Genomic DNA, 26,779 nt, shown 5'->3' with positions numbered 1-26,779 from the left:
ATAAATAAATAATTACTTTTGTGGGTTCCTTTTTCATTAACCCCCAAGTATGTCCCCTGATCCCTTACCAGTATGAGGAAAGTGGTTCTCAAATACTTTGCTGCATATTAGAAACAACTGGGAGTTCTAAAGACTATCCCAATGCCAAGGCTGCATTACATTCCAATTAAAGCAGATTATCTGGGATTGAGACTCAAGCATCAGTACCTTTTAACACTCCCCTGAGTCCACTGAACAGCCAAGGCTGTGAACTTAGGTGTAGAACACCACTTCTTCTCAAACTGCTTGCGGTAAAGAACCAGTTTGTATTTTTAAAATTCCAACTCATTATAGATGAAAACTCTTGCAAAATCAGTACAAGTGAACTAATAGAAAAAAATCATCATGCTGAACTATAATAGCAGTGTCAATTTGCTATAAAATTTTCTCAATGTTTACTCTCAATTTCCATATTTATCTGGTAGCAGTTCATGGCCAGTACCAGTCTGCAGAGCACATATGGGGTAGCACTGATTCCTCAGACCCCGGAATATTCTTTCTCTTTCCTAGCACTCAATCTCTTTCCTAGATTGAGTATCCATATCGTGCCCTCTCAGTCATTTTGGAGACTGAAGAGGATTTGGATTGAGTCCTATAGTATGTGCTCCCACTCATTCTCTACAGCCCTCCTGATACATTGCATCTACTCTAATACATCTCTGGCTCTGAAAGCATGGAGTAAAAACCATTGTGAAGAACTCATGGCTTCATTTGAGGTTTTTTCAAATATTATTTTCCTTCAGGTATATAAATTCAAGGAAAACTCTTGGCTACTAAAACCTTAACACGTGATCTCATGTATGTTTGCAGTGGATCTAACCTATAAGTTGTATGGACAAGTGAATTTTAGGGAAAAACCCACTTAAAGACTCTCAGGAGCTTTGTTCTCAGTGACTTTGCACCTTACGCTAGAATGCAGAGAAAACTCTTCTGTTACTGGGGCTGGAATCTTCAAAGGACAAGTGGGGTTTCACTTGGAGGCCTGTGGGGGCTGCCTAGTGTTTGTAGGACCCAATGAGAGGAAGTGGGCTGCTGTAATTTGCTACCCCTAGATACTTGGTTCAGTAGTCTGGGAGTACGGAAAATTTACTCATGTGGAAGGGAGCCCATTAGATTTATCCCATTAAGCATGGGATGGAGAGTGAGGTTTGGAATCTGTGGGACACTCATCTTGGGGAGGAGTTCAGAATGAATCACATGAATCTTTTTATGGTGACATCTAATCCCCTTCCCTTTGGGAGATTATTTTGATGGTGATACAGTTGAATTCAACTTGAATTCAAGTTGAAGCAGATTTTCTGATTAACATGCTCTAAGACATCTCTAATTTTTTTTTCCCATCTAAATACTGCTCACCTGTTTCAGAGAAGATGACACACTTATGCTTATTAGACAACCAAAGGCCACACCAGATGTTGTTAATTGCACTCTAAGTCCCTTGTGTGGCTTTTAATAAAGCTGTCTTCAATGGCCTTATTATTCATCTTGACTTGTGTTACATTCTCATTATATTTGCTGGGAGTGTAGAATTTCACGGTGGCTCTCCTATGTGTAACTTAAGTCTGACTCTCAGAAAGGAAGCAGAAAGGAGGAAGAGGATATGCTTGACTCTGGACTTGGGTACCCTTCCCAACTCAAGTTTGGTTACTTGATAAGGGAAGGAAAATGGAGGCAAGGTGTCTAACTTACTTGTTTATAGATTCTATCTTCTTTAAAGTTTTACACATGTAAAGCTCGTGCATGTAAAACATCCAGCACACCTAGCATCTGACCCATGAAAGCTTATTAGGAACAAAAAGCAAGAATGAGAATCTCAGCATATGCTATAACATAAGAAGTTGGTTATAGTGTGATTTTTAATAGAAAATTGTACCCAAATATGTACTATGTACAGCCATGGTGAATTGTACTGGATGTAAGGCTGGACTTTGTGCAGAGTAATATTTGAAGATGAAGTAAAGATGAAGTGTTTCTGAGATTTAAATTGAGCACTTTGAAAGAAATAGCAAGGGCTTTAACTTCTAGCACAACAAAGGATTGAGACTATGAATTCTGAATAGTACTACTACGATTATCTGACAGTTGTGTAGCATTTTAACACCTTACATGCCAATAAAATATAGGATTTCATGAAAACTCATAGCCTTTCTGTGAGGGGGGTGTTATTATCACTATGCTACAGATGAGGAAGTTGAGGTCAGAGAGGTTACCTCATTCCGGGGTACAGCTACCAGGAATCAGGGCTAGAGTTTGAGCCTAGAATTGTCTGCCTCCCAAAGCCATACTCTCTACTAGAGAGAGTAACAAGAAGTCAAAATGGTAAAATTCAGATCTTCCCATGACTCAGCTCTTCCACCTCTTCCTGAAGTCATGGAAGAAGATAATACACTTCTGCTTCCTCTTTAGGAGTGCTTGTAACTTGCAATGCACAGTGTTGGTAAAGGGTTTGCTCTCTGAACCTAAGCAGGGCCTCTCCCTCTCCTCCAGGTTTGAATTTTACCTCAAATGGATGCTGCACCTGAAGGTTCTTTTTGGAAAGAGGAGAGATGATTAAGATGGCCTTAAGAATCATACTGTGTGTGTGTGTGTGTGTGTGTGTGTGAGAGAGAGAGAGAGAATGAGAGAGAGAGGGAAAGAGAGAGAGGAAGGGAGAGAGAAAGAGAGAAGAAAAGAGGGAGATTTAGATACTTCTACTGAGGCTCAACTGGTATCTGGAATCTCCTCCTTTTCTAGAGACAGAGAGGAGAAAGGCAGTGGAGAAACAAGTAGAGACTAACCGCCCTCCTTCTTAAGCCCTCAAGATTTTACCTGGATATTTGAAGGCCTATCTTTATGGTCACACTGCAGAAAACTTGCTTTCAGAAGGCAGCTTTTCCTCTTGAAGACTCTTTATTTCTTGCATCCACAAGTTAAAAAAAGAAATAAGCCTTATTAAGGGGATGAAAGGAGAAGACATTGCCTATTCCTGTGGTGAATTATAGATGTCTATAGTTTTGAGTCCTTTGTGCATTGCATGGTACCTGTGAACAGTATTTGTGGAATTTTTGACTATACATCTTAGCTGTCAATGCTTGTTCTAATATCTAATGTAATTTCTCTAGTTATAGCTTAAATCACTGGAATGTGGATACTGGTGTTACTGTTGTCCTTTTCAGAAAAAGGAGTCCAATACTACTTTAATATTGACTCTATTGGTCTATAGTCTCACTCTTTGTTTTTTACATTACTGAGTCTTCTGCAAGATTTCATGTAGCTTTCTATCAATGGTCTTGGAAATGCAAGTGTGATTGTAGTGATGCCTCATTCTGGGTGGGATTTAAGCATCATTAGATTCACCTTCATTGGAGGTAAACCATATTTGTTTCTGTCATTTCTAGATGAATATCTTTAGACAGGCCTTTCCCAGTTTCTCAGCTGTGGCATTAATAAGGTCAGTGGATTTAAAAAAAATGTTAAGTCAATTGTATTTATGCTTAATGGGTAACCTGCTCTTATCTTCAATAAGAGTTGAACTTAGTGTCTGACTACTTGCTGGAAACCAAAAACTGAATTTATGAGAAACTACCAGGAGGTTTTAATATCCTGCGGAGCTATTGAAATTGTTTTGTAGTTTTGAGGACGTTGTAGGAATATCATATTCTAACTCTTTTGAGATTCTGGCAAGTGAAGAATACAAATTCAGTTTTTAACTTTTTTTTGAGCAATTGAGAGAAATGTTCTAAGTACATTAGGAAAAAGCTCAAATGGGGAGAAACTGAGCTTCAAACCCTTTCTACTCCAACATTTTAGATCTTTCTTTTGGTATCTCTATTTTGGGGAATTACTGTTGGCTTAGTAATGATTTTTTGGTCTTCATGGTATGCAGAAACCAAAATCTCTTAACTATTGACTTGATTCAGGAGGAGGGTGAAATTTGGCTCTGCCCTCAGGATGCTTGGCAAAGTAGAAATAACAGACTTCTTTCCCTTGCACCCAGGACTGGAACATTTTCACAGTAACTTGAACAGTATTACCAGCAGAAGTCACATAGCCTCTATCCACCACCCCACCGCTGCCTCTAACCCCAGGTCCACTGGAGGGTGGTTGTAGAATGATAAATATCATCATTCTGCATTCAACAGATACACACTCATTTTGGACAATTAGAGGAGGAATGGGCAGGGTGTAGGGAAACTGAAAGCATTAGGAGCCTCAGGGTTGGTGGAGAGGGCTGTGAATAGTGAACAGGTCTGGGAGCATGGGGAGAGGTGGGGTGCCTATGTGGAGAAGGCTACCTGACAGCACCAGTGTTGAATGGAAGGACTCTATAGCCTGTACACATATCTTGATGTCATTCTCCTTTCCATCTTCTGCTGGTGGATGCTCTCCACTGCCAGAACATCATGGAATTCAAGGAGCATGGGATCCTGCAGTGGTAGATCACATAGCCCAGCCTCCAGACCACATAACAAGGTGAAGAGGCAAATAGAATATGGCCAGAACACCAGCAAGGAGTACTCCTTTCAGATCCTTTCATCTTGTTCCTTTCAGGTTTAGCTGGCTCCACTCTCTACCTTGTTTCAGAATGCCCTTCTAGAGAAGAAATTTAAAATTTTTCCATTGAACTGCTCTGAACCCATCTATATGAAAAGTGAAGGAAACAAATATTTTGTAATTTTTAGTGATGGCCTAGACAAGCTATCAGTCATGTTGTTAATCATTTTTAACTTGGTTATTTTTCTACCTTTTCCTACACTCTCAGAAGAAGCAGTATGTATCCTAGCATTGTAGAGAGAGGAATGAGGGAACTACTACAGTACATAGAATTACCTATTGTGAAGAATTTACATTAACCAGAAAATAGATCAATATTATTGCCAAAATCTGATTATAGCACAATAACTTGGTATTCTAAATATCTGCTGCTTTATGTAATTTCTAAATATCAAGATGCTTAACATTCAGTAGACAGACATTTCCAAGTATTTAACTGAATTTGTATTCTAGCTTTCCAACTTTCTGTTTCAGTAGAATCACATCTAAAAATTTCAAGATAATGGGATCTATCTTGTGAAACATGGTTACTACTTGTAATGCTGTTATGGATTCTAGTCCCGGTAGATTTATAATCTCCACAGCTAGTTTTAACTCTTTGACCCTCATCTATAGATTTTACCTTTGGCATGGGCCCTGGCACCAGTCCTCTGTTCTTGAGAGATTGAGGACTAGATGGAACTGAGAAGCAGTAGGCCAGTGGCTTCCAGGTTCAGTGCCTTGATAGTCTCATTCTGATCTTGTGCCCATTCCAAGTATGGAGTCTTGCCTGTTTCCTCTTGACCAAGTCCCTTCCATATCCCAGTGTCAGTGAATGGGTCTGGGTTTCTAAGACCCCACTGCCTCAATCCTTGTTTTGGTTTTCTGCCTTGTATTCTAGAGACTAGTGCTTTGCCTTAAACCTTGACCCATGTGTTCTTTGGGACTGGAGATCTGCCAGTGAACCCTGCCCACTCCTATTCTATTCTACACTATCTATTGCCAGATTTTCCAGCCTCCACAAACTTCTCACTTTCTTGGGTCATTTCCCATCAGTTGGGGGTTAATTCCCTTGATCTCCTGCTTTGTCCTGCATTCCAACTGTTGTCCAGGTATTAGCCATACTTGTATAGCTAGTCATTCACGGTTTATATACTTCTGTTAATTGATAATATGGGTTATATATTTTCTTTTTCAAAATCTAGTAATATGTAAGACTGCTAGATTGTAGATGAATTCCATTGGGATGAGGAGCATTTCTTTCTCTTGCTTATCAAATACACTCAGTGCCTGAAAGAGCATTTAATTTTAAAACATTGAATATAAAAAGAAAAAAATAGAATGGTTGTTTAGATGAGAGATTCTTAATCTAAAGACATGTACATGGACTATATCTGCTTCTGAAGGTCTTCATAAGGTTCTTTAGATTCTCAGTGGCACTCATGGTTCTCAGAAGATTAACATAACCACAGGAAAGAATGGGAGGTACGGGAAGGAAAGGAATACATGACTTGCAATTTTTTTATGACTTGCATTTTTGAAAACATTCCTTCTTTCAGGGCATTTGGATATTCTGTAGCAGCATATTGAGAAATAATACCAAGTGATGCTCAAGTGGTCTTAATGTGAATCGGGTTTCTCTTTGGAGATCAATAATGAGGTTATTAAACTGATGGTTAACCTTCAGCTCCTGGAAATGAATGAAGGTGAGCAGGACTCAGATTTTGAAAGCCTAGACCTGTGGGAATCAGAATCAAAGTCCATTTCCTCAAAACCTAATATATGTGGTTCCCTAACTATAGCCTATACTTTTTTTTTCTTCCCCGGGAAAACCCAATTTCCTGGTAGTGAAATCTTTATCTTGTTAAGTTACTGGGTAACAAAGCTTGTTGTTTGTTCTATTTTCAGCTTATTTGGTATAGTCCCTGTGACAAATATTATCCATTGGAGCTTGAGTAAATACACTGTTACCTTGGAGTAAGAGAGTATTGATTTATTTTGTATGTGACTGAGGGCACAGTAGCTGGCATATAGATGGCTCTTGATCAGATATTCGGTGGATAAATAATACCATTAGTTTTGGAAAGCAGTGTAGTGAAGTGGCTAAAAGAGCATTTATTTTGGATCAATGCACTCCTGGATGTGAAATCCAGCTCTTCTGTCTAGCTTTATGATTTTGGAAATAAGAATATTAAAAGTTTTTCCTCTTTGGATTTTGTGAGAATTAAATCAGATAATAAAAGTAAAAAAGTAACACAGTGCCTAGGGGGCAGAGTAGGCACTCAATAAGAGGTAGGTATTAGTGTTATTATCACTAGCATCATTATTAGATCACTCATCTGGAGTGTTTGTTAGAGTAGAATAAAGTGGGCATGTGTGGATTTCATTTATTTTAATTTATACTCAAGTTAGTTAATAGATAGTGTATTATTAGTTTCAGGGGTCAGATTTAGTGATTCATCAGTTGCATATAACACCCAATGCTCAATATACCAAGTGCCTTCCTTAATGCCCATCACCCAATTACCCTATTCCCCCACCTCCCCTCCAGCACCTGTTTGTTCTCTATAGTCAAGAGTCCCTTGTGGTTTGCCTTTCTCTGTTTTTATCTTATTTTATTTTTCCTTCCCTTCTCTATGTTCTTGTTTCTTAAATTCCATGTATGAGTGAAATCATATGGTATTTGTCTTTCTCTGACTGACTTATTTTGCTTGGCTTAATATACTCCATGTCATATTTATCCAAAGGATACAAAAATAATGATTGAAAGGGGTACATGCACCCCAATGTTTATAATGGCAATGTCCACAATAGCCAAAATATGGAAAGAGCCCAGATGTCTGTCCATTGATGGATAAATGGATAGAGAAGATGTGAGATATATATCTATATATCTATAATGGATATATATATGATATATGATGAAATATATATATATATATATATATGATGGAATATTACTCAGCCATCAAAAAGAGTGAAACCTTGCCTTTTGCAACAATGAGGATTTCATTTAGATCTTAGGTGATAAATTTTGAGGCATGTTTTCAACTGTTGAGTATCTATCTACTTCTTAACTCTGGTTGTGATGAGGATCTCTTGTAGAGTATTTTAAAAATACAGATGCCTGATTCTAGTTCAGGTCTTTGGGTTTGGGTCCAGGACATGTACATTTTTCAAAAGCCCAACAGGTTACTGTGATGTGCAGGCTGGGTCAAGAATCCCTGCCATCTATTGTACACAAAAGCTGACTGAAAGGTGTGAGATGAAGAGGGAGTGAGGTTTTCTAATATTTAACCTAGTTGGGTGCTGGACGGGAATAGAGAAGTACTGGAGAGATATGAGTCTGGTCCTGGGAGTTGGAATATGAATTTGGTCCATCCGATTATGAGCTCTGAAGATGTTAGGCTGTAAGCCCTGTAGGTAAGAAGCCACATCTGTCTTTTGCATCTGGATATTTCTAGACTGACCTTGAACAAAATATTTAAGCTAAGACCCTGTGTTCTTATCTGAGTATTAATTTAGGTTAACTTGGGAAGCCTGGGTGCTCAGCGGTTGGGTGTTTGCCTTTGGCTCAGGGTGTGATCCTTGGGCCCAGGGATCAAGTTCCACATTGGGCTTCCTGCATGGAACCTGCTTCTCCCTCTGCCTGTGTCTCTGCCTCTCTCTCTCTCTCTGTCTCTCATGAATAAAGATATAAAATCTTTAAAAAATTTTAGATTAACTTACAGATACTTGTATACTTTATGGGTAGTAGGTACTCAACAAATAGTCACTGTCCTTTGTGCATGTGTATGTTATCCACAAAGAGTGACCCCTTGTTAGAGGAGATCATTGAGAGAATGTGATTGCCTTTTGACCCTTAAACTAAATCTAGGCTCCTGGAGGCTCCTCACCCTCTCCCCTGTCTCTGGAAAGTAAGTTTTGCCCACCATTCCCACAGCCAGAGCCATTTTCAAGGGCACAGCCTTGAGATAGTAATGTATTGGTGAGGCCATCTGTACAGTAGAAGTGACTGAACCCAGTTAAGGCCTTTACAAACTACTAAGATTTCGGCAGGCAGGTGCAAACATCTACTCATCTTGTGCCACCATGACAAGCCTTGGATATAGGTTTCCTTGGGTATTAAATTTCCTTGGGTGACCTTGTAGTGCCACCTACATGTCTGGAATGGACCACCTCTTTCTTTAAGTCTCCTTGCCCTCTGTGTATGGGGACCAGTTTCAGATTTCACCTGGGAACCTCCTGGGGTTGTTAATTTTTAAAGTTTTTTTTCCCTAGTTCTTATATTCCTGCTCTTCTCCCACTCAAATTCTCTATTTCAGTGAAATTAATTTGTTTACTAATCCCTCAACTTGTCCTGTGTGTTTATACCTTTCACTTAGCACTTCTCTGTATACATTTATATCTCTATAAAGTTTCCCCTGACTCACGCAGTGTGAAGCGATCACTCTTTAAAAAAAATTCTCATGGTTGCATTAATTTTGGCACCTGATCATGTGCACTTAGGTCTTTTTTTCTATTATTAGACTGAACTGTTAAGTCTTTTATTGTTGTATATGTCTCCTTGCTTTTATATATGTAGTTCCTCAGCTAGACTGCATTTAAACAAGCAGTGGACCTTGAAGGCAGGGGCAGTATTAAACTATATTTCATACAGCAAGTGTTTGATAAAAGAAGATGAATTAATTTGGAAAAATTTTGTTTGACTCCATTTTCACTGATTCCTTCATTTTCTTTTACTGGTTTTTGATCAGGTTTTTTTATTGAAACTCTTAGACATATGCATTGCTGGCCCCAGACTAGAAGAGAATTTGAGCGCATAGAATGTTTAGGGAACAAATTAAGTTTGGGGGAATCTCAGGAATCTAAGAAGTAGAAGACATTCCCCTCATTGTTTGCCTGCCTGGTGAATTCCCACTTGCTCAGGAAGCCTCACTTCTGTCCTCTCTACCTTCCTGGAGCCTACCTAGGGAGAGTGAGTTCTTCCTCCACCAGAACTCATAAAACTTCTATTACAGAACATTGCGTTGTATCCTTTGGTTTATTAACCAAATTGCCCAGTGACCTGTAAGTTGCCAAGGACTAGATTTTGGCTTACTCCTCTTGGTATCACTGGAATTAAGCACAATACTTTATGCATAGAAAGAACTCGTTAACTATTGAATATGTAAAAACACAGAGACTCATATTCAAGTTGTAGAAATAGGATATGGCAAAAGACTATAGCTATAAAATAGAAAAGTATGTATTAACTTTCCAATGAGTGATACAAACAATGAGTGCCTGAATTTGGAAAGAATGTTTGAGGAAACTTAAGGAAGATACCTTGGGCAAGGTAGAACGTGAAAGAGGGGGTTAAGTTTGGCTGTGTGTAGAAAACAGAAACTTAATTTCAGCACAGGAAATGAGCTAAGTTAAGGAACAGGGACAGTGCATCAGTAAAGGTCTTGGGTTGCACACAACAGAACCAACTCTAGCTAATATGTCAAAAGAGAAATTATGAAAAGATTCTGAGACCTCACATAATCTCTACACCAGAGAGCAATACTGAGATGCTAAGTCATATTCCTATACCCCGGTATTAAGGAGTCTGGAGATGTGACTTCTCTGGCTTTTACCTTGGAAAGGTGGGGCAAAATAATGAGTGAAATGATCAGGATGTTGGGTAGTATTAAACTATGTCAGGTTGACTTAAATGATTTTTGTGCCTGGGCATGCTTGGGTAAAAGACTAAATCAGAAAAAAAAAAAAAAAAGACTAAATCAGGTAACGTAAAGCAGAGGACTCTGAAAGAATAAAGTTGGAGAGATTAGTGAGAGCCAGATCTAGGAGATCCTTGAATAGTACAGCAAAGATATGAACTTTTCTCTGTGTGAAAGGGGAGCCACAGAAGATATTTGAATATATGTGTGTGGGGGTGGGGGTGAGAAATATTCTGGAAAATGTCACATTTTGGCATTTCTTGAAGGTTTGGTGATTTAGTCACAGGGGAGCATTCTCATGAGGAAAGATGATCTGGGCCTGGCACTAAAGCCCCTTCTGGGGTAAGATTGGCTTTGGAGAGATTGAGGTTAGCCTGGGTGACAACGAAGGTTCAAGAAATGATGGAGTGAGACAAGAGGGCCATCGAGCTGAGACATCTGTCATCTCATTGACTGCTAGGTTTGATCTGGCTGACCTGATTGACTAGATAGTGTTTCTTTCCTCTACCTTCCCTTGAAGCTGTGAGATCAGTCAGAGAAAATACAGGAGGTTTATTCTTTGGTCAAGGGCATGTGAGTGAGTTTGTGTGTTCCTCTACTAGAGTACTAAGAAAATCTTCTCTCAAGCTTTCAAGAAGTATTGGGGTGACTCAGTGAATTGTAGGACACAGTAAGATGCTGTCCCTTCCTCCTTTGTAACCCCCTTCTATTGATGGGGGTCCCTTCATGAGGGGGAAGTCCTTGGGGGGGTTATTGGTCAAAGGAAACTGGGGCCCTACCACTGTCTCCATTTTTAATAAGGAGAACATGCCTCAAGCTAAGATTTCAAACACAAGCATATGATGCCATAATTTTGATATTATTTTCTTCTAACAACTGATAGCAAGTGATTTCAGTTTTTCATATATGGCTGTGATGTCAAATTTTAATGTCCTAGACATTAGATGATATTTAGGATATTTAACTTTCTTGGGTGTGATTATAGTATTGCGGTTATGTTTTACAAAGTCTTATATATGGGCACCTGTGTGGCTCTTGGATAAGTGTCTGTCTTTGGCTCAGGTCATGATCTCAGGTCCTGGGATCGAGCCCCAGGTTGGGCTACCTGCTTAGTGGGGAGTCGGCTTCTCCCTCTACCCCTCCTCCTACTTGTATGCGCTCACGTATATGCTCTGTCTCTCAAAAATAAATAAATAAATCATCTAAAAAACTTACAAAGTCATATATATATATTATATATATATACACATATATATGAAATGATATGGTACCTGTGACCTGTTTATCACAGACAAGGTAATTCAGCTGTGTGTGGCTAGCAGAGGTGGTATGATAAGGGGTAAATAGAGGAAACAAGATTAAACGTTGATTGATATTTGTATGCTAGGTACAGGTAGGTTTATTTTACTATTATCTCGACTTTTATGTACATCTGAAAATTTCCATAATAAAAATTTTAAAGTGAAAAGAAAATTTTAATGTTAAATAAATGGATTAATATAGAAAAACCAATTTACAGAAAAAGCAAATAATATAGGTGGTATGTAGAAAAGGCTTTAGTCAAATTTTTACTCAAGTATACAAAATACTGGCTTCCTAGCAAAAGTTCAGGCCTCACCTTGGGGGATCAAAGGTCTTTCATGTTAGAGCTCTTTCTCACCCCCTTTCTTGCCACTCAGGTTGCAGCCATGTCAGATCGCCTGGTGTTCCCTACTGTGCTGTGCTTTCACACACCTATGTCTTGGTGCAGACTGTTCTGTTTCTCAGAATGCCTTCCAAACAGATTTGCTTGGAAAATTCCTGCTCGTTCCTTAACTCTCAGCCCAAACAATGGAAGTAAAAAGAAAGGATCATTTCGAGAGGCCCAGGAGGAAGAACTGCTTGGAAAATTCCTGCTCGTTCCTTAACTCTCAGCCCAAACAATGGAAGTAAAAAGAAAGGATCATTTCGAGAGGCCCAGGAGGTCACTTGGGAAGAGCCATGACTTGATACCATAATAAGAAAAAGCCAGAGATAACTCCAAGGTTTCAATGGTAGAATGATGATGGTGGTTACTAGGGAGGCTGCGAGGGTGGGGGGGGAATCCTTGGAGGGGTCATTGGTAAATGAGATGTTGGCATGTTGAATTTGGGAGGGGGGCGTCCTCCTGGATTCCAGGATGTCTATAGCAACAGAAACTGGGCAGGGTCCATTTCTCACCAGCCAACTCTTGAGTAGTCAAGAGATAATTACGTGGCAGAAATAGAGGATCTTTGCATTCCCTTCTCACTTTCCTGTCAGTCATATTTTGAGTATTAGGGAGAGGGTGTGAAATGCAAATCAGTCATTTGCTGCTTTTTAAGGGTGTTAAGAAAGGCTTAGAAAAAAATTATCAGTTTATGTAAACATTTCCATTATTACTGAATTCTAATTATATTCCCCATCTATTTCTTTACCTGCCTTTAGATTGTTGAGAGGTAGCTGCAGGTACCATGGCTTCCCCGTGGCTTATAACCTGCAGGAGCTAACTGGAGACATCCGATGAGACTTATCTGGACTTTGTGGCTTTTTAAATAACTTGATCTTTATTGAGGAACAATATGATTGCAGCATCTGAGGGAGATGAGGTGGGTCACCTCATCTCCCTCACAGGGGTGGTGAATAACAGTGGTGGTTTTTACATTTCTGCAGCAAAAAGCAGCTTTTGTATTGGTCTGTTAACGCTTCAACCATTCTATTTTGGTGCTTTGAGAGGTAACTCACAGTATTGACATGCTGGACGAGAAGGATTTGATCTAATTTTAGTTGGAGTAAATATGATGTTGCTTTTCCATTGTTCTTGGACTTTCCATTAATAGCATGAAGTCTTAGTTATGCCACTGTCAGCTCTAACACCCGTGTTTTGTCTTCCACCACCGCCCCCCTCCTTCATTGGTAGGAGAGACCAGGGATCAGCTCTACTAAGATGTTTTTGCAATTGTCATCATTTTACTTTGTAGGCAAGAAGCATATTTTTCTGTCTTTTTAAAACTGAGAAATACATGATTACCACTTTGGACCTCCTTGTGAGCACAGGATCTGACACTATTTACACTTGATAATTTCTGACATTTTTGTAGCTCACTGTTAGGGCTGACACAAAGCAGAGGGAATGAATCTGTAGAGGAAAAAAAAGAGAGAAAAAGTGAATACACTGATGTGCTGCAGTTATTCAGTGAAGTGCAAAATTCTTGCAGTAGTTTGTTTTGTTTGAAAGAGATTTTACTTTTCAGGAGCCACTTATTCAAAATCATTACCAACTCTGTCCTTTTGGTGTTGTCATCTTGTACTCTGAAGTTTGAAGATAATCATGGCTGGTGACTTGTACTCTGGTAAAATGTTTCCCACAATGCCTGATTGCTCTTGTCTTAGATTAAATTTAGAGCCTGCTTCTGATGTTATTTTAACTTATAAACTTTTTCTTTTATGTTTCACTTAATTCAGCATATGATTTTGTGAATAGATTCAGATTTGACATATGAAAATAACAAAAAGATTCTTAGAATAAAATTAAACACTTTTTCAAATTGAGGCTGTTTGGTTTGTGTTCTTGTTTAATGTGCATTTTTATTATTCGATGGGAAGCTAGCATTCATAAAGATGATTTGTGAATATATGAAAAAATAATAAGAGATGCATCAGAATTGTGCATACAATCTCCATGGTGTATTTAAATACACTCAACAGCTGCCCTAAAGAACGAATGTAGCATTTATCCAAGTTGGAAAGCCAATGAGAGGTTAGCTATGGGCAGGGCTGGAGTCTGTCTGTATTTGAATATTTGTTTAACATAGGTTGTTGCTCCAAGATGTCCTGTGGTGGTGTGGCTAGATCTGTGCCTGTCAGTTGAAGAGAGCATTTCTCTTTTTTTGGTATGTATGAGAATCAACTTAGGGGAGCTTTTTCACAGTATAGATCTCCGAGGTCTTAAACCTCGGAGATCCTGAGTCAGTTGTTCTGGGACACAGCCCAGGCACCTGTGTTTCGATTCATCAGGATCACCTGGGGAGCTTTCGCAGCACACAGATGCCTGGGCTCCATCCCAGAGCACTGACTCAGATCCTCCAGAGGTGCAAAGCCTGGGAAATCAGAACTGATATGTACAAAAGAATGAGAAAACCGGACTTGCTTAGCAGAGATGGTCCGCAACAAACACCATTTACTATTCCAGAACATGCAGAGCTAGGGATAGGGTTGAGGTAAGCTCAGGAAAGACCGTGAGAGAAGATGAGAATTCTGTGTCCCCAGTCGTGTTGTCCTGAGATTGTCTGCTGCAGCTGCTGGTGGCGACAAGGTGGCTCTAGGCTTTCTTTTCTTCTCTTTCTTTTTTTTTTTTTAAAGATTTTTATTTATTTATTCATGAGACACACACATAGAGACAGAAAGAGAGAGAGAGCGAGAGAGAGAGAGAGAGAGAGAGAGGCAGAGACACAGGCAGAGGGAGAAGCAGGCTCCATGCAGGGAGCCCGGTGTGGGACTCCATCCCAGGACTCCGGGATCACGCCCTGGGCCGAAGGCAGGTGCTAAACCGCTGAGCCACCCAGGGATCCCCCGGCTCTAAGCTTTCTATAGGTATTACCTCTTCTATGAGCTCTAAGCAGAGAACTTTACTGTTTATACTTCTTTAAGCATATGTGTTTTTTTTCCCTCCATATTTAGTATTGTTCAATAGACACCTGCTCTCATGTTCTTAAAATGTTTATCATTAACTAAATGAATAAAGCCTCCAACAATTATGAGGACTTAGAATCAAAATGCATTAGGTATGCGTTGGCTTTGCTGGCAGAAGCCAGCATCTGATATTATTCATGATATTTTCTGAAGGGGAAATTTGCTATGAAATGTGAAATTTCTTTATCAGTGAGTGCAATTCTGTAGATTAATTCCAGGTTCAGTATGCTACTTTCAGTGGCCATAACAGTTTGTTATTGCTCTCAGAGATGTAGGTAGAATTTGAGTTCCCTTTTCCCTCATTCCATTTAAAGAACTGGACTGTGCAGAAATTAGAGTTGATTTACCAAGTTAGCTTTTAGGCTTTGGGCTAGAATCAGGGCTTGAGGTCTAGTGTTTCTCCTTCCATGTGTTAGTTTTGTGACCTTGGACAAGTCACTCAAAGTCTCTGGATCTCATTTTCCTCATATAAAATGATAACAATTTGTCTGCAAGCAGAAGATGAGACCAGTTAGACTCATGAGCCCATTCAGCTATAAGTTCCTGCACCAGGTCTGCAGGGTGGGAGGAGTGATGAAAGCAAGGTCAAGTCAAGCAGGAAGTGAGTGGGCTTCCGAGCTCAGGAAGGCTGCCTGTCCCTCCTCATGCTGTCCTTTAAACACTGGCCACCTCCCTAGTCCTGTCTCTGGTTGCTATGGTTTTCCATGTCTCCTGGTTTGTAGGTTCATGGATTTACTAAATAATGTGTGTTATAGCCTCAGTGGGACCCCAGAGTCATTTGTGAGGGATTAGAGATAATTTTACAGAGTTGTTTGCTGGCTTGGAGAGTTGCAGTGCTAAAAAGATGTACTTGTTAGGACACGGATATACATTTATGATTAGGAAGAGTTTTAATGAAGCATTCATGATTATTTCCTGCATTTCTCTGGAAAAATAAATTCAATCACAGTAGGTTTTTTTGTTGTTGTTTTTACTCAATTGCTTATTAGAAGGCATTCCTTTGCTTGGTTGATACAAAGATAAAGGAAATGTTTCTTCTGTTTTGCAAAGATGCCTTTGGACCCACAAATATATTCTGGTCTCTTGAGAAGAAAAAAGCTTCAAAATTTTCACTCTTTAAATTACTGAGGCAAAGGGAAATGATTACATTGTAATATACCCACTTGCTGCTTGAGAATTCCACAGCAAACAGTGACGCTAGATGAATTATTTACTGGAGTGGTTTGTGAAGCAGAGACTGGAGCCAGACTGCACACCCTGCTTGTCTCCTACTGGCTGTCTGCCCTAGGTGGTTCCACTTGCCCCCCAAGTTCCACTGTCTGTCTTTTCACCCTACTCTGTGACCTGGGCAGCTGAGCTGTATGATTGTATTTACCAGTATCTTTGCCTGCTTGGGCTGCTATAACAAAATACCATAGATACTTATTTCTCACAGTTCTGGAGGGTGGGTAGTCCTAGATCAGGATGCCTGCTGACTCTGTTTCTGGCTAGGGTTCTTCCTGGCTTGCAGAAGGCTGCCTTCTTGCTCTTATCTTCACATTGGAGGGGGGCGGGGGGCCTCTGGTCTCTTCCTCTTCTTATAAGGGCACTAATATATCAGCTAGAGGGCTCCATCCTCATGACCTCGTATCAACCTAAGTACCTCCTAATACCATCTTACTGAAGTTAGGGTTTCAACATGTAGAATTGGGGGGGAGGGGCACATTGAGTCCATAGCAACACGGGTCCCTTGTTCTGCCCTACGGTATTGAGCTAGAAGACACTGGTATGAAGGCTGAAGGAGAGCAAAATCAGGGGGTCCTTCTCTTGGCTCCCACCTGTGGACCTGCGTCTACCTTTGAGGATCCCCTGCTTTCTCTAGCAACTGGTCCTGTTCCTTCCTCCTCCCCTTTAGGCCTAAGGTGGTGGCAGCTCCTGCAGGCTCTCCCACGGCCCTTCTGCCAGTCTTGACTCCATCCCACTCTTTTCACACAACCACCTATTAAATGCTGGTCAACTGCCCATTCTAGAGCACAGTCTGGTTCCTGCTGGGATCCTGACTGATTCACTGAAGAGTTCACTTAAGAACCTCTTTGCAACATCAGTACTCTGTTCATTGCACTCGGTGTTCTTATAATATTCATTTCTGGATTTCAGGGGAAATGGCTACTGAAGTGATTTGGCAGAGTGGCCACAAATTTCCTTGATTCAAAAATACATCTTCCTCGATTTTTGTCTTTTAAAAATAATAGTCGTTGCATGGTGGGGTAGATGACAAGATGCACATTTTGTATTTTCTGCTGGGATGATAAATTGCTATAAACTTGATGGAAAGAAACTTGGCAGTTTATAGTAAGAGCCTTCAAAATACTTAACTTGTCAACCCAGTAATTCTACTTCTGGCCATCTATCCAAAGGAAATAATTGGAGCTGGAATGATATGTGCACAAATAACCCCCAGTATTGTTATTTATATTCATTGATGAAACTATAATAACTAAGTGTTGAACAGTGTGGAAACTATTTCACAAATTAAAGTACCTTTATATAGTGTACCATGCAGTCATTAAGTTTATAAATAATATTATATAACATGATAAAAAATCACATTACAGAATTTTATACACAAGATGAGCTCAACTGTTTCATCCTGTTTATATGTATGTGTGTGTGTATATATATATATATACATACATATGTCCATATCTATGTATCTATCTATCTTTAGAGAAGAAGTCAGAAAGAAAAACTGCATATTGAAAAATCTTCAGTAATTATCCTTTGGCAGAGAGATTATGGATGACTGATGTTTCTTTTTGTTATTTTCTATATTCCACACATACACCTTCCTTTAAATATTAGTTTTCTACATTACTATAAATGAGAAAGTATGTTTTTTAACCTGACGCCTTCAGAAAAACAATAGATATTTTTAAAGAGTGGCATGATCATGATGCTATTGGGTATGCTTCTTCGGTAACAAAACTAAGGACCGGAGTGATGGAGTCCTATCTCAGGAGCAGGGACAGGGCTCTAAGCCTGCTGATGTTGTATTCACATCCTGAAGGGTACATCTTGGGTGGCTGCCTTTCCTAACCTTCTTTCTCTTCTTGCCAGATGGACCTGGTTATATATTGCATTTTTCTTGCTTATTTTTAAAGAGGGAAATTTGGTCTGTCCTCACATCTACCTAATGTGTTGGTTTTATTTTTGAATCTCTTTTAGAAATCTTTTTTTTCTCAATCTTTTTTTTTTCTTGCAAGCATGAGTTTTTAAAATATTCTTTGAGACCAGGCTATGGGAAATTGATTTCACTGCTCATTTTCCCTCAAACTTAGGCAGAACCTGATCCAGTCTTTTAGTGTTTTGTGTCCTTGAGTCTTTCAAACATGGAGTTACAAAGATGGATATATTAGAGGCAGGGCCATCTGTATGGTTTACACACAGCTTGTTACACCTAGGGGTCTCCCCTAGGTAGGATGAAGATATCTCAGGTCGGGTGGGGAAAGTAATGCACTGAACAATTTTAGCATTCAGTCCCTTAGTAGATTAGTCTGTCAGCTAATTAGCTGTTACTTTGGAAAGCAGAGTTCAGGGTCCAGAAGGAAGGAGACACAGTTGAAACTGAGGTGGAGAAGCACAAGGTGCTTGCGATAGTCCCCTGAGCCTTACTTGAACATGAGGTTTCAGCTCAGGAAGGGAAATCTGGAGAAGAAGCCCTTGGAAAGGGGAGTGGTAAGATGTTGAAGACAGGTTCTGTCTATTTTTGATACTGCTTGGAACCGGAAATCACGATCAGTGAACTACTAGAATTGAGTACTGTCTGGTTCAGTGAAAATGGTACCAAATGGTAACAGTCATAATAACTTCCATTTATTGAGTGACTGCTGTGTACCAAGCTGTGCTGAGCATTTACAGACATTATATATTTTAAACCTCTCAACAATGCACATTTGATAACTCCTATTTTATGGATGAGGACACTGAGGCTCAGAGAAATTAAACAACTTGTCCAAGCTATAGTTTGTAAGTGACCAGGCTGAGCTTTGAGCCTGGACCCTGTGTTCTGGCTAACCATGAAACGGGCGTCCCTAGTAGTATGGGTCCTGGGTTGGAGCCCCAGCTCTGATAGGCACAGTGTGACCTTTCACAAGCACAGAACATCTCCAATTAACAGCTTCCTGTACCAGAATTCATTATTTTTCATATAACTTACATTGTGTTAGGTGTATTAGAGTTTGCCAAAGGTTTTCTAATAAATCCTCTCATTTTATCCTCACAGCAATTCTGAGCAATATCAAACATAATACCTATTCTACAAACCTGCTTTATTATTAGATCCATACACATTATCTGAGTAGGAGAAACGTCACTAATCTCTCTACACACAGAGAAATTGATTTGATGACAAGATCCATGGCTTGCCCTGTTCACCTACTTATAAACCTGGACTCAGAGGAAAAAATATGAGAGACTCTCTTGACTGTTACCAGAGACAGACACACCATGGAGCTGGAGCTTCAGGACACTTCATTTGTGTGGGTCCCCTCCAAGGCCTTGGGAGTAGCCATAGAAATGGTTTCCCTGTTCCATACTTTCCCTCATTCATTGCAAGTGGTGTTAGATGATTGTTGGAACTTTGGGTATCCAGTTAAGGAAAAGTTGAGTTGGGGATATATTTGGTTTGAATTTCACTACTTACTTTCTCTGTATATGTTCTGACTTCCTTGCTTTGCTTAAACCGCTTTTCCCCTCATCATGGCTTTCCCCCAACTTTTTATATCAAGATTTCCCCTGATAATCAAGGTTTGTGTCAAATGCACTTCCATCAAGAAGCCTTTCCTTACTATCCTGCATGAGTTATCCTTCCTCCTTTTCATTCCCACAGGGCTTTACTGACACCTTTCCTTTGACTTGCCCCCCTCATTTGCTACGTACTTAATGTGTCTTTTTTTTCTCATGGCCCCGATACACTGTAAATACCTTCAGCATTCTCTCACTTCCCCCTTTAAAAATTTTTTTTATTTAAATTCAATTAATTAAAACACAATGTATTATTGGTTTCAGAGGTAGAGGGCAGTGATTCACCAGTCTTACATAACGCTCAGTGCTCATTACATCATGTGCCCTTATTGTCCATCACCCAGTTACCCTGTCCTCCCCATTCACTCCCCTCCAGTGGTCCTCAGTGTGTTTCCTATACCCACTTCCCCCTTTTAAATCTTTTTATTCAGTGGTTTCCATTCTAATATCCCTTCTCTACTTACACTGTAAATGCATTGAGAGCAAGTGTCCTGACTTCTTCAGCTTTTTATCTTCCTCTAATACTTTGTTGAATGCCCTGCACATAGGACTCTTTCAGCAAATCTTTGTCATATGAATGAATATTCTTTTGATCTTTAGCTTTCAAAGGAAATTAGAAATGGGGAGAAATGTTATTTATTATAACATCTGATTTTTTTCAAACACATTATGTGCTCAGCACAGGTACCATATTATTTATATATGGCTATGTAATAATTATCCCAAACCTTAGGAGCTTAAGAAAACAGCATTTACTATCTCACAGTTTCTGTGGGTCAGAAATGCAGGTGAGACTTAGCTAAATTTTCTTGTCATGGGTCTCTCACAAGGTTACAGTCATCTCAAGGCTTACCCCTGGCAAGGATTTCCTTCCAAGCTTATCTGCATGTTTGTTGGCAGGATCATTTCCTAGAACACTATAGACTGAAGCTTCAGGTCCTCATGAGTTCTTGGCCAGAGTCTTCCTTTGGTCTCTTGCTGCATGGGCTTCTTCATAGAGCATCTTGCAACATGGCTGCTAGCTTCACCAGACCAAGCAAGAGAGAAGGCAAGAGAAAAAGTTGGAGGTCACAGTCTTTTATAACCCAATATTGAAAGTGAACTCCATAAATTTTCTGTATTCTTTTATTAGAAGCAAGTTACTAGGTCCAGCCCATACTCAGAGGGGAGAGGATGACACTAGGGCAGGAGGCTGGAATCATTGGGGCCATTTGGGAAGACTGCGTATTGAGAAGACAGTTGTATTTTGTATGTTGTAATACTTTTAGATATATAATTAGGTTATTGCTATCTGTCCTATCAAGCATGGCTTCCAGAAATGGGAATATAGCCAAGCAATGGGAGAAAAGGTAGACAAAATAGTTTGAGGATAGATCATCTGGATCTTGAATGTCAAGCTAAGGAATTTGTATTTTACTATAAAGGTAATGGGAGTCACAAATATATTTGAACACAGGGATGGTCCAGTTAGAGATGTGCTTCTAAAAGTTCAAATGCGTTGGAGGGAAGGGGAGACTGGAGATGGGGAGATTCATTCTTCAGCAATTACTCTTTTGGATGAGAGGAAATGAATAGGGTTGTTAATAGAGTAAATGAAAGGAGGAAAAGATACTAGAGATATTGTGGAAGAAGAGTAGCAGAACTTGGCATTTGTAAGTACAAAGACCAGAATTTGTTTTTTGAATAAATAAATAAAATCAATAAACTCTTAACTAGACTAAGAAAAAAAAAAGAGAGAAGACTCAGCAAAAATCAGAAATGAAAGAAGAGCCATTACAACAGATGCCTCAGAAACAAAAAGGGTCCTAAGGGACTGTTACAAACAGTTACATGTGAACAAATTGGATAACCTACAAGAAATGGACAAATTCCCAGAAACGTACAAACTGCCAAGACTGAATCAAGAAGAAATAGAAAGACCGAACAGACCAATAACAAATAAAGAGATTGAAGTAATAAACCTTTCCCTACCAACAAAAGAAAAGTCCAGGACTAAATGGCCTCATGGCTGAATTCTATCAAATATTTTTAAAAGAACTGATATTAATTTTTCTTAGACTCTTCAAAAAAATAGAAGTAGAAGGACTACTTTCAAATTCATTTAATGGGACCAGTACCACCTGGATACCAAACCCAGAAAAAGACACCTCAAGAAAACTACAGGCTAATATCTCTGGTAAACATAGATGCAAAAATACTCAACCAAAGACTAGCAAACCAAATCCAACAATATATCAAAAAGATTATATGTCATAAGTAAGTGGGATTTATCCCTGGAATACAAGTTTAATTTAATATACATAACTCAATCAAATCAAGGTGATACACCACATTAAGAGGATGAAAGATGTAAAGCACATGATCATCTCAATAGATGCACAAATACCTTTGACAAAGTTCAACATCCATTCAAAATAAAAACTCTCAACAAAGTAGGTGTAAAAAGAAATTCTCTCAACACAATAAAGGCCACTTAAGAAAACCCCCCAATAACATCATAATCAATGGGGAAAAAACTGAAAATACTTCCTCTAAGATCTGGTGCAAGGAAAAGATGCCCACTTTTACCACTTCTATTCAACAAAGTAATGGAAGTACTAGCAAGATCAATTAGACAAGAAAAACAAATAAAAGGCATCTGTATTAGAAAGGAAGAACTAAAATTATTTCTTTTTGCAGAAGAGAACATGATTCTATATGTAGAAATCTTGAAGACTCCACTCCACAAAAATATTGTTGTAACTAATAAACATATTCAGGAAAGGATATAAAATAATCAAACAAAAATTGGGGTGCCAGGGTGGCTCCATTGGTTAAAGGTCTGCTCAGGTCATGATCTCAGTGTCCTGGGATCAAGCCCCCCCATCAAGCCCCCCATCAAGCCCCATGTCGAGCCCCAAGTTAGGCTTCTGGGTCAGGTGAGGTCATGATCCCAGTATCCTGGGGGAGCCTGCTTCTCCCTGTCTCTCTGCCCCTACTGCCCCCCACTCATGCTCTCTTTCTCAAATAAATAAATAAAATCTTCCAAAACCAGTTGGGTTTTTTTACACCAACTATGATCTATTTGAAAAGGAAATCAAGAGAATAATTCCATTTATGACAGCATCAAAAATAATAAAATTTTTAGAAATAAATTTAACCAAAGAGGTGAAAGATCTATATGCTGAAAACTAAGAAACATGGATGAAAGAAGTGAATATGACACAAATAAATGGAAAGATATCTTGTGTTTGTGGATCAGAATTGGCATTGTTAAAATGTCCATAGTACCCCGAGTGAAATACAGGTTCAATGCAATCCCTATCAAAATTCCAATGGCATTTTTAACAGATATAGAAAAAGCAATTCTAAAATTTGTATGGAACCACAAAAGACTCCAAATAGCCAAAGCAATCTTGAAAAAGTAGAACAGAGTTGGAGGCATCACACTTCCTGATTCTGAATCACATAGCTTTGTAGCTATATTAATCAAAATAATATGGTACTGGCATAAAAATGGACACATAGACCAATGGAACAGAATAGGGAGCCCAGAAATAAACCAAAACATATACAGTCAAGTATTTTCAACAAGGATGCTAAAAAGACACAAAGGGGAAAGGATAGTCCCTTCAATAAATGATGCTGGGGACATTGGATAACCCCATGCAAAAGAATGAAATTGAATCCTTACATCCTACACAGAAATCAATTCAAAATCAATTCAAAATCAATTAAAGACTTAAACATAAGATTTGAAACATTAAAACTCCTAGAAGAAAATATAGAGAAAAAGTTCCTTGACATTGGCGCTGGCAATGACTTTTGGGATATGACATCAGAAGCTCAGGCAAGAAAAGCAAAAAATAAGCAAGTAGGGGTACATCAAATTAAAAGGACTTCTGCTTAACAAAGGAAACCGTCAACAGAATGGAATTGCAACCTATGAACTGAAAGAAGATATTTGCAAATTATACATCTAATAAGGGGTTAATATCCAAAATATACAAGGAATTCATACAGCTCAGTAGCAAAAAAAATCCACCTGACTAAAAACTGAGAAGGACCTGATTAGATATTTTTCCAAAGAAGACATGCAAATGGCCAACAGGTATATGAAAACATAATGTCACTCATCATTGGGGAAATGCACACCAAAACCACAAGAGATATCACCTCACATCTGTTAAGATGGTTATTATCAAAAAAGAAGTTGGTGGGGCACCTTGGGTGGCTTGTTCGATTGAGGGTCTGCCTTTGGCTTGGGTTGTGATCCCAGGGTCCTGGAATCAAGTTCCGCATCAGGCTGCCTGCTCTGTGGGGAGCCTGCCTCTCCTTCTGCCTCCCGCTCTCTGTCTCTCATGAATAAATAAATAAAATCTTAAAAAAAAAAAAAGAAAAACGAAGTTGGTGAGGATGTGGAGAAAAGGCATCCCCAGACACTGTTGGGAATATAAATTGGTATACCCATTATGGAAAACAATTTGGAGGTTCCTCAAAAAATTAAAAACAAACAAAAAACTACCATTGGATCCAGCAATCCGTTTTTTGGGTCAGTACCCATAGGAAATTAAATCAGTACCTTGAAGAGATAACTGTACTTTCACTTTTATTACAGCATTATTCACGGTAATCAAGATAGGAAAACAACCTGAGTGTCTGTTGATGAATGAATGGGTTAAGGAATTATGATATATACATTTATTATATATATATATATATATATATATATATATATATATAAAATAGAATGTTACTTGGTCTTAAAAAAAAAAAAAGAGAAATCCTGCCATTCGCAACTACATGGACAAAACTGGAGGACATTATGCTAAGTGAAATAAACCAAACACAGAAAGAAAACAACTTCATAATCTCACTTATAAGTGGAGTCTAAGAAAAAGTTAAAAACAGAAAAGCAGAGAGCAGAATGGGGGTGTCCAGGAGCAAGGAAGTCTGAGGAATGGGGAGATGTTGGTCAAAGGGTACAGAGTTGCAGTTATATTGGAGAATAAATCTAGAGATGTAACACACGGCATGATGACTGCAGTTATAATATTGTACCGAATACTGGAAATTTGCCAAGAGAGTAGATTTCAGGCGCTTTCACCACACAGGGAAGAGGTAAGTATGTGAGGAGATGATACATTAAATACCTGACCAGGTAATCATTTCACTATGTGTATATATATTAAATCACCATATTGTACACCTTAAGTACATACAATTTTTAATTTAAAAAAAGAGAGAAGTAAGGAGAGGAATGGGAGAAGTTGAAAATGTCCCTGCTGCAGCCTGAGTGATTGGTGTGGAGCATTGGTGTACTAACGAAAACTGGAACACAGTGGGGGGATCACAGTTGGGAGGGAGGATGAGAAATTCGGACAGAACGTGTGTGCCACTTCCCACCAGCAGTGAGAGAGCAGCCATGTGTTTTGTGTCCCCGGCACCCAGAGTAAGTGGCTGATGCTGTCTACACCAGCGCTACTGCACTCACCGCCCGGGTCGTTTGTGCACAAAGGAGCAGTGTCTTCAGCGTGGGATGAGTCTCCGACAGAGCAGCCCTGGATGTTCAGTTTCAGAGTTACACAGAAGGGCCAGCAGGAGTGTGGGACGCCTGGCTTACAACAGCACCGGCCGCTGTCTGCTTGGGGGAACTCATGTTCTGACAGCCCCTTTCCTGCTGGGCGCTCTTGCTGTTTTATAAGGTGTGGCTGGCAGGTGCTGTTTTCCTGTTGAAGAAGGTGGTGAATGAGGTCCGAGCAGAGCCAACAAGCGCTCCTTTGATAAATGAGGTTTGAATTTATTGGCTTCTTAAATGAGTTTTGAGTCACTCAACTCAAGCTTTTAATCTTTCTCATGCTAGACTGCAGGTTTTCCTAGCAGTATCTTTTAGGTTTTCCATGGTGGAACAGGAAACTAGGTCGTAACCCTCATATTTGGTGCATATTGGAAGTCTTCTAAGAAGCCCTGTAAGAAATGTGTTTCTTGCCCAGAGCTAAGGAGGTCCAAACAAAAGAAAGCTTCTATATATAAGGAAGAGCTGGTTTACATGCCTTCTTTCATGTATTCCTCACAGAGACCCCATGGGGTGGCATTACAGTCATATTGTCACCATTTCATAGATCAGGAAACTAAGGTTTACTGAGATTAAACAATTTGATCAAAACCACATGGCTGTAATGTGATGAAGTTGGAATAAGTGGAAAATATGCAAAAGGGAAATGCTACTATGTAAGCATTTTCTTTGGAGGCAATATTTACTCTTTACATCCATAACTTTTTTTCCTAGGTAGAAGACAATATATTTGAAATTTTGTTGAAAAGTAGAAAGTTGTATATTCTTTTCCTACTTTTCAAAATTAATCCATTAGGGGAATTGAAATAACTGTGCCTGTGCTTGTATACTCTCTCCTCCCTCCATTCTCATTTGCACTTAATGGGAAAATGATTCTTCCTGCCATGTCCCTTTCATAAAGTCACTCTCCTGTGAGCAACCATCAGTGACTCCCCAGTGCATGCAGGGTACGGTCCCACGTGCTTAGTCTGGAGAGTGTCGACTTTTTTTCTTTTTTATATTCACAGCATTCTCTGAAATACTTAAATCATTTACTGCATGGTTGAAGGGATCAAGAGACTCAAAATCACAGAAAGCTTGTCAGCAATCACCACAACGCAAGCCTCATGACAGTAGCAGGCGGTCTCACGGCACCCATCAAAGCAGGCCCAGGGAGTGTGGCATCCCCATTCTCTTGGCTGCTCTTCGGAGCTGCGTTGCAGGGTGAGCCAGTGCCAGGGCCAGGCTTTCCTATCTTAGAAGCAATGTCCCCTGGGCTTCCAGAGTCCCACACGCCGCCTTCCTTGCTTGCTGACACAGTCTGCCCTCTTCATGGCCACAAGCTCTGGAGCTGCTTTACACTGCTTTGCACAACCCTCTCGGCTAGTAATCTGTCATAGGGAGACATTGCTCTGACTGTGGCTGGCTTCAGCGGTAGCACAAATAAATTTTTTCATGTGAACAGAACGCAGAGGCTGGTGCCACAGCACACCTGTGGAGAGTCACCTGTGGGTCGCGC

The 26,779-nt window shown here is 39.6% G+C and overlaps 1 protein-coding gene and 1 long non-coding RNA gene across 2 annotated transcripts in view; one reads left to right on the top strand and one right to left on the bottom strand.

The window, feature by feature from the left end:
* The window catches only part of SLC35F4 (solute carrier family 35 member F4), a 232,826-nt gene that overhangs the window by 16,145 nt on the left and 189,902 nt on the right, over positions 1–26,779 (top strand). The window lies entirely within an intron of this gene.
* LOC144320107 (uncharacterized) lies at positions 12,807–20,729 on the bottom strand. Its single transcript, XR_013385693.1, has 3 exons — positions 20,581–20,729; positions 20,192–20,327; positions 12,807–13,392 (listed from the first exon to the last, which is right to left on the bottom strand). It is a non-coding gene; the product is annotated as an uncharacterized LOC144320107 (long non-coding RNA).

Source organism: Canis aureus, chromosome 9 (assembly GCF_053574225.1).
Source record: "Canis aureus isolate CA01 chromosome 9, VMU_Caureus_v.1.0, whole genome shotgun sequence".
NCBI lineage: Eukaryota > Metazoa > Chordata > Mammalia > Carnivora > Canidae > Canis > Canis aureus.
Note: the sequence above shows the minus strand (reverse complement) of the source record. Positions and strands in the feature narration are given on the sequence as shown.